Source organism: Octopus bimaculoides, chromosome 14 (assembly GCF_001194135.2).
Source record: "Octopus bimaculoides isolate UCB-OBI-ISO-001 chromosome 14, ASM119413v2, whole genome shotgun sequence".
Classification (NCBI taxonomy): Eukaryota; Metazoa; Mollusca; class Cephalopoda; order Octopoda; family Octopodidae; genus Octopus; species Octopus bimaculoides.
In genome coordinates, this window is record NC_068994.1 from 15,729,391 (window position 1) to 15,736,329 (window position 6,939).

A 6,939-nucleotide genomic window follows, 5' to 3' on the forward strand; every position below is an offset into this window, starting at 1 on the left:
ATTCACGAAATTACAACTTCGGAGGCGCGTGGCTTAGTGGTTAGGGTGTTGGATTCACGATCGTAAGATTATAGTTTCGATTCCTGGACCGGGCGACTTGTTGTGTTCTTGAGCAAAACACTTCATTTCACGTGGCTCCAGTCTACTCAACTGGTAAAAAAGAGTAATCCTGTGACGTGCCGGTTTTACGTCAAGATGGGGAATAAATATGCTATGAAACCAGGAAACCGGCCGTGATGGGTCGACATGACTCGAGAAGGTAACTTTACCTTACCTTTACTATTCTTTAAATAAAATGCATTTGATTCCTCTTTATATAATAGTTGTTCTGTATGTTCTATGAACGTGGCGTGAGGTTTTCTGGGGGTGCTACGACTGAACAACTAGTTATATTTGGACTGGTGACCTTTCGAAGAGTGCTTTTTAGAGCCATATATAGCTTGGTGATGGTTCGTCAAATGAGACATCAGATTGATTGACAATGATTTTCTCAAGGCATTCGCCATTAAAGGAACAAAACTCTATGTTTTAGCAACAGCTTGATGCCTGTCTTCGCGTTACGTTTGGTTGCAGCATTTTCGTATTGTGGATCTGGATGGTATTAGTCACGATTGTTTTTTTTTATGCTGTAGTTAACTTTAGTACTATTTTTAATGAACACCTTATGGAATTATTGACTGCCATATGCAATGGAGTCACAAGAAGCCGAACACAATATGACTTAAGTGTTTTAAACCTGGTGGAGTACATGCGTCTTTAAGTCTGTACAGAGCCGATTTCTTCCAGAGGCAGACAAAAGAAGGAAGAAAGAGAGAGAAACAGAGATAGAGAGAGGGGAGGAAGGGAGAGAGAGAAACAGAGATAGAGAGAGAGGGGAGGAATGGAGAGAGAGAAGCTAACTGGCTAATCGTAACGCCAGTGCCTCTTCTGGCAGTGCCAATCTATATATCACGGGCGAGGAGATGAATCACTGCTGCCGCTAGCAGTCGAGTATCCATCATTGACAAAACCAAACAAGGTCTAAATCACATTATCTGGTGGTCTCGGTAGCAGGGATATATCTCCCCGCTAGCGATATAAACAAGCGTGTATTTTGCACCAAAAATCCACTATGAGAATTTCTCTCGTGGTATCTACTGCAGTAAAGTTTGTTCTAACAGAACATCCACGTTCAGGTGGGCATAAATATTACCTCTCGGAATTAATATTGCTGCTGTCGCTAATATATATTATTTAAAAGATAAACAGTACTTACCGTGTATATCGGTACTGGACTGGTATTTTATTTATCAAATCGAAGAGGAAAAAAAGATAAAGATGACCTTGACCTTGGTAGAATTAAATTCTCAGTGCAAGGGACCGGGCCGAATATCACAAAGCCTTCTGTCTGTGGTCTATCAGCTGTGTTAGTTTTTCCGTTGTGCATGGTTATATTAATGTTATGTTTATATTTTAACTGGAAATACTAGGTGAGATTCTGAAGCACATAAATGTATGTATGACGGTGTGGTAAAGAAGTTCGTTTCGCATTCAGGAGGTTCATGGCTCGATTCCATAGCGGAGAATTCTGGATAAATGTTTTTTTTTTTTTTACCATAGATTGGGATTATTCATTGGTTGATGAGTGTGACTGTTGAACGGAAACTATGCAGAATCCCGTCACACAAACACATAAACACATATGTGTGAGTGTAATTGTGGAGATAGATAGATAGACAGATAGATAGAGATAGAGAGAGAGTGAGGGAAGAAAAGAAAGGAAGTGAGAATGAGGGAAGAAAGAGATGAGAGAGATGAAGAACAAGACGAGAATTTGAAGAAAACATTACCGAACGGATCTAAGGAAATAATATGAAGAAAGAAAATGTATTTACCCTTTCTTTTGAATGGCTCTCTTAATAACACTGCCCCATTCCTTAGGTAAGCTTATATCTGAAATGAAGCAAAATTGTAAAAGAAAAATTAATAAAACGAATAGGGAATTTGTTTTTCAAATAAGATATCAATGGTAGTACATAGGATAGTGATGGTGAACCATCTCTGTGACACGCGCGTCAGAGGTGACACGAGATAAACTTTGAAAATTGTCTCCTCCCTACAATATAACACTATAAAAAAACTTATCTGTAAAAACATTTACCTATGATATAGATGTGCGCGTGAACCTGTTAGTGTGTGTGTGTGTGTGTGTGTGTGTGTGTATTAGGTTCTTCCGAAAAGAAAGGATTTTGTGCGCATCGTTATCTATACATAAAAATATTTGATCGTTGACATTTTCTTTTTGGTGTTTTGGAAGTAAATTAAAATATTTCAGATGTTATGAAGAACGCAGATCTTTGAAACAGTTGTTGTTGGCACTCTGTCGCTTACGACGCCAAGGGTTCCAGTTGATCCGATCAACGGAACAGCCTGCTCGTGAAATTAACGTGCAAGTGGCTGAGCACTCCACAGACACGTGTACCCTTGACGTAGTTCTCGGGGATATTCAGCGTGACACAGTGTGACAAGGTTGACCCTTTGAATTACAGGCACAACAGAAACAGGAAGTAAGAGTGAGAGAAAGTTGTGGTGAAAGAGTACAGCAGGGTTCGCCACCATCCGCTGCCGGAGACTCGTGGAGCTTTAGGTGTTTTCGCTCAATAAACACTCACAACGCCCGGTCTGGGAATCAAAACCGCGATCCTATGAAAGCGAGTCCGCTGCCCTAACCACTGGGCCATTTCGCCTCCCTTTGAAACAGTATAACAATAAATAATATTAGTGAAATTCTTCTGCTATAGTTCATAAATTCTGTACCTTTCTCTTATTGCAGTTAAGGCTTTGAACAGATGGGTGATTTAGGTTATTTTGTAGGATTGTAAGCTAGCCTATGGTTGGCCAACTTTTCAAACGAATAGGTACTTGGCTAAGCTAAGGTAAGGAGAGTTCACTGCTTATGGCCAACAAAACAACTTACTACTTTCAGTTGTATAAGAATTCACAATTCTCGATTCAAGCATTCGTGATTGAAGCTTGCGTGACGGAATCTAATCCGCCAAACTGCAACATCGTCTTTAGCAGGATGTAAGATACTTTGATGGATGGGAAAATCACCAGATGAAAGTGTTTTGGCAGTCATTTTGGGAATTATTAAGTATTTTAGCTACATATTTCTGCTCGTTGCTGTATCTATTTCCTATCCTGCTGGATTACGTTATTTGTTTTCTGTTCAGCTTTCATCGGTGGATTTTGCTTGTATTTCAATCCAAGGTAAATCCTGTTTCAAAATTTGCCTTAACACGAAAGGAAGAAGGAGAAGAAAAAGAAGGGGAGGAGGAGAAAGAGAAGAAGAAAAAGAAGAAGAAGAACAGGAAGGAGAAGAAGGAGAAGAAGAAGAAGTAGAAGTAGAAAAAGAAGAAGAAGAAGAAGAAGAAGAAGAAGAAGAAGAAGAAGAAGAAGAAGAAGAAGAAGAAGAAGAATAAGAATAAGAAGAAGAAAGAGGAGATCAAGGATAAGAAGTAGATAGTGAAGAAGAAGGGAGAGGAAGAGGAGAAGAAGGAGTAGAAGAAAGAGGAGAAGGAAGAAGAAGAGAGGAGGAAGAGGAATGGAAAAACTGGAAAACGAGTCTGAGGAGAAAAAGTAAAAGTGAGGACAGAAAGTGGAAGATTTTTGGGTGAAAAGAAAGTCATGAAATAAAGATGTTATCAATAAGCCTAAATAAAGCTGTTGAAAAGATAAGGAGAAACGCAGAAAGGCAGATGAGAAGAAAAGAAAAGAAACGCAGGAAAAAATAAAAGATAACAACAGAAAAACAAAACATAGCAATGATATAAAGAAAAAAAGAAAAGAAATTAGAAAGGAAATAGAGAAAAACAATAGAGATCAAGACGTTCGAGTATGTAATAAAAAATGAATTTAAGAATATAAGAATTTAAGAATTAAAATAAGAACAACTTCATTGTCACAACAATCCTTTGTTTTTAAATTTACAATATTTCCATTTCTCAAGAGGTTTTATGAGAATGTATGGAATTGATATTTTTTCCCTCTCATCCCTATCAAAATAAATGAATAAATGAGCAACAAAAAAAAAAAAGAAAGGAAAAAAAAAGAAATTGGAAAATGGAAAACCGAAACAAGTCGACGAGTTATATTCTAGTCAACATCTTCAATTCGATTGTCGTCCATGGCTGCTTTAATACCGGTTGTTTGACCACTGCGATGACACTCATCGTTGATTTGTTTGTACATTGAATCAATTTGCTGCCTTCTCCTCGTCTCACCCGCTGAAAGAGAATTGACCGACTCAAGTGTAACCGGATATGATCATCGTTCTGGTCGGCCGTTAAGCGGCCAAACGATGATTATTTTACAACACAGAAGTGTACATAAATCGCGTTCAGTATTTGTTCAGCCGCCATTCAGCAGGGTTTATCACACACCTTCAAGTTGATGACGGAAATGGCAGAACTGCTAAGAAGCATGAAGTAAGAGATAGGACGTACAGCTAGCTAGCTAGCTAGATAGATAGATAGATCGATAGATAGATAAACAAATAGAGAAAGAGATAAACAGACAGACAGACAGATAGATAAACAGACAGATAAACAGATAGGCAGACAGATAGATAGATAGATAGACAGACAGATAGATAGATAGACAAACAGATAGATAGATAGATAGATAGATAGATAGATAGATAGATAGATAGATAGATAAATAGATAGATAGATGAAAATGTGAGAAAGAGAAAAGAGAATTCGGAAGATGATTTACGCGTTGAAGTGAGAAAAGGAAGGATAAAGATTCTCAGAAAATAAATAACTTAATATAATCTGATTTTATACTACTCCTACATGTCTTCTTACACTAACCTTTCCTGTTATTTTACCATCCTTATACATAAATAATACGTATGTATGTATGTATGTATGTATGTATGTATGTATGTATGTATGTATGTATGCATGTATGTATGTATGTATGTGTGTGTGTCTGTGTGTGTGTGTGTGTGTAAAGGTAAGATCCAAGGATCAAGGTGTAGGAACTTTGTAAGCTTCGAGCAGTCCATAGAAGGTATAAAAAAACAAACAACTTTCAGCACCAAAAGCCAATATGAGAGTTTCTCTCATAATTACTACGGCTAAATACTTTGTTCTCATATAACATCCATGTTTAAGTAGGAATAAATTTTACCTCTTGGTATTAATACTACCTCTGTCGCTAATACATATATCTTGTAACAAGAATGACGCAAGGTTGTCGTGATCTCTAAACCAGATCACATTTAGTTAATCTTTAAACTATACGTAGTAGTCAGATACATTTTACTGAACTAACACAGCAAGACAGAGCAGACTAATATTTAACGATGCATATAGAATTAACGGAGAAACAGATTGTCAGCGACAATGAAGATTGACAAACGATGGATTGTTAGCATAATGGATATAAAATAAAGAGCTTTTATATCCAATATCTCATAATGAAAGGAACCACCCGCAGCAAACAAACTACGAGATTTATTATCACTCTCTAGTAAATTAATTATTTCCATCCAGTTAACAACAACAGCCGTTATAATGAGACTGAAAATGGGATTCAGGCTACTGTCGTAAAAATTAGTTGATTTATTTCCCCCCCTTCTATTTTTGTTTGGTGTGGTAAGTTGGAAACTGACAGGAGGGAAAAACAGAGATATATAAACAACACATACATACGTATGGTATGTATATATATATATATATATGTATATGTGTGTGTATGTTTTTAAAGGTAGTATATATATATATACTGGAAGAGAGAGAGAGAATAAATGAGAGAGGGAGAAAAGGAGAGAGAAAGGGACCGTAGAAAATGAAAAGAAGGTAGAGTTTAAAAATAATTTTCCAATATATGTTGCAAACTATAGGCCACGACCATTGCGACAACAGCGACAGTACACTTAATACCCACTAAGCAAAAATACCGTTGGTCATGTTCAGAATAGATCTTCCGATAACTTCAATTTACGACATTTCTCCAATGTATACTTTTTCGCTTTTATTGGATGGGAGTAAAGTGCAACGTAATAACTGGTGCGTGACGAAAGATTTTGATAGAATTAGCTATTTCTAACTCAGGGAAAATGGTACAGTCGAGTGAGTCGAGCCCACCACATGACTGATTCTTCTATTATCGATCCCGGGGGGCCTGGGAGGCGGCTAAGGTAACCTGTGATATTAGTGTCTTGGAAAGAATATGTTCTAAAATCAGGATTGGCTGTGTCGTGAGAAGTTTGCTTCTCAACTACATGGTTCCAGGTTCAGTCCCACTACATGGCACCTTTGGCAAATGTCTTCTACTAAAGCCTTTGACCAACTAAAGCCTTTGACCAACTAAAGCCTTTGACCAACTAAAGCCTTTTAAGTGGATTTGGTAGACGGAAACTGAAAGCAGCCAATCATATATACAGATTTGTGCGTACGACTGAAGGCACGTGCCTCACTTATTAGGGCATTTGGCTCACGATCGTAAGGGCGAGAGTTCAATTCTCGGCGTTGTGTTGTGTCCTTGAGCAAAACTTTATTTCACGTTGCTCCAGTCCGCTTAACTGGCAAAAATAAGTTGTACCTGGCCAGCCTTGCCACATACGCGTGTCTGTGGAGTGCTCAGCCACTTGCACGTTAATTTCACGAGCAGGCGGTTCCGTTGATCGGATCAACTGGAACCTTCGTCGCCGTAACCGACGGAGCGCCAGGTCTGTTATTGTCCACTTTTAAGCAGTGTTTTCTCATGTAAAGAACCTCGCGGTCCTCCTCCTCCTCCCCCCCACTCATCATCATCATCATCATCATCATCATCATCATCATCGATATTATAATATTATAATAACAACAGTAATTATGCGAGGAAGTTTCAAGTCTGCGAAGTCTTTTTTTGAGAATGATAGTTATCGCTGGCGCTATTTTCGTTATATAT

The 6,939-nt window shown here is 38.0% G+C and overlaps 1 protein-coding gene and 1 long non-coding RNA gene across 2 annotated transcripts in view; both read right to left on the minus strand.

The window, feature by feature from the left end:
* Positions 1–6,939, minus strand: part of LOC106873171 (probable E3 ubiquitin-protein ligase DTX3) — a 486,006-nt gene that overhangs the window by 166,302 nt on the left and 312,765 nt on the right. The window lies entirely within an intron of this gene.
* LOC106873172 (uncharacterized) overlaps positions 1,852–6,939 on the minus strand; it is a 32,267-nt gene continuing 27,179 nt past the window's right edge. The window contains exon 3 of the long non-coding RNA XR_001409846.2: positions 1,852–1,932. This is a non-coding gene — a long non-coding RNA (uncharacterized LOC106873172). The remainder of the gene's footprint in view (positions 1,933–6,939) is intronic.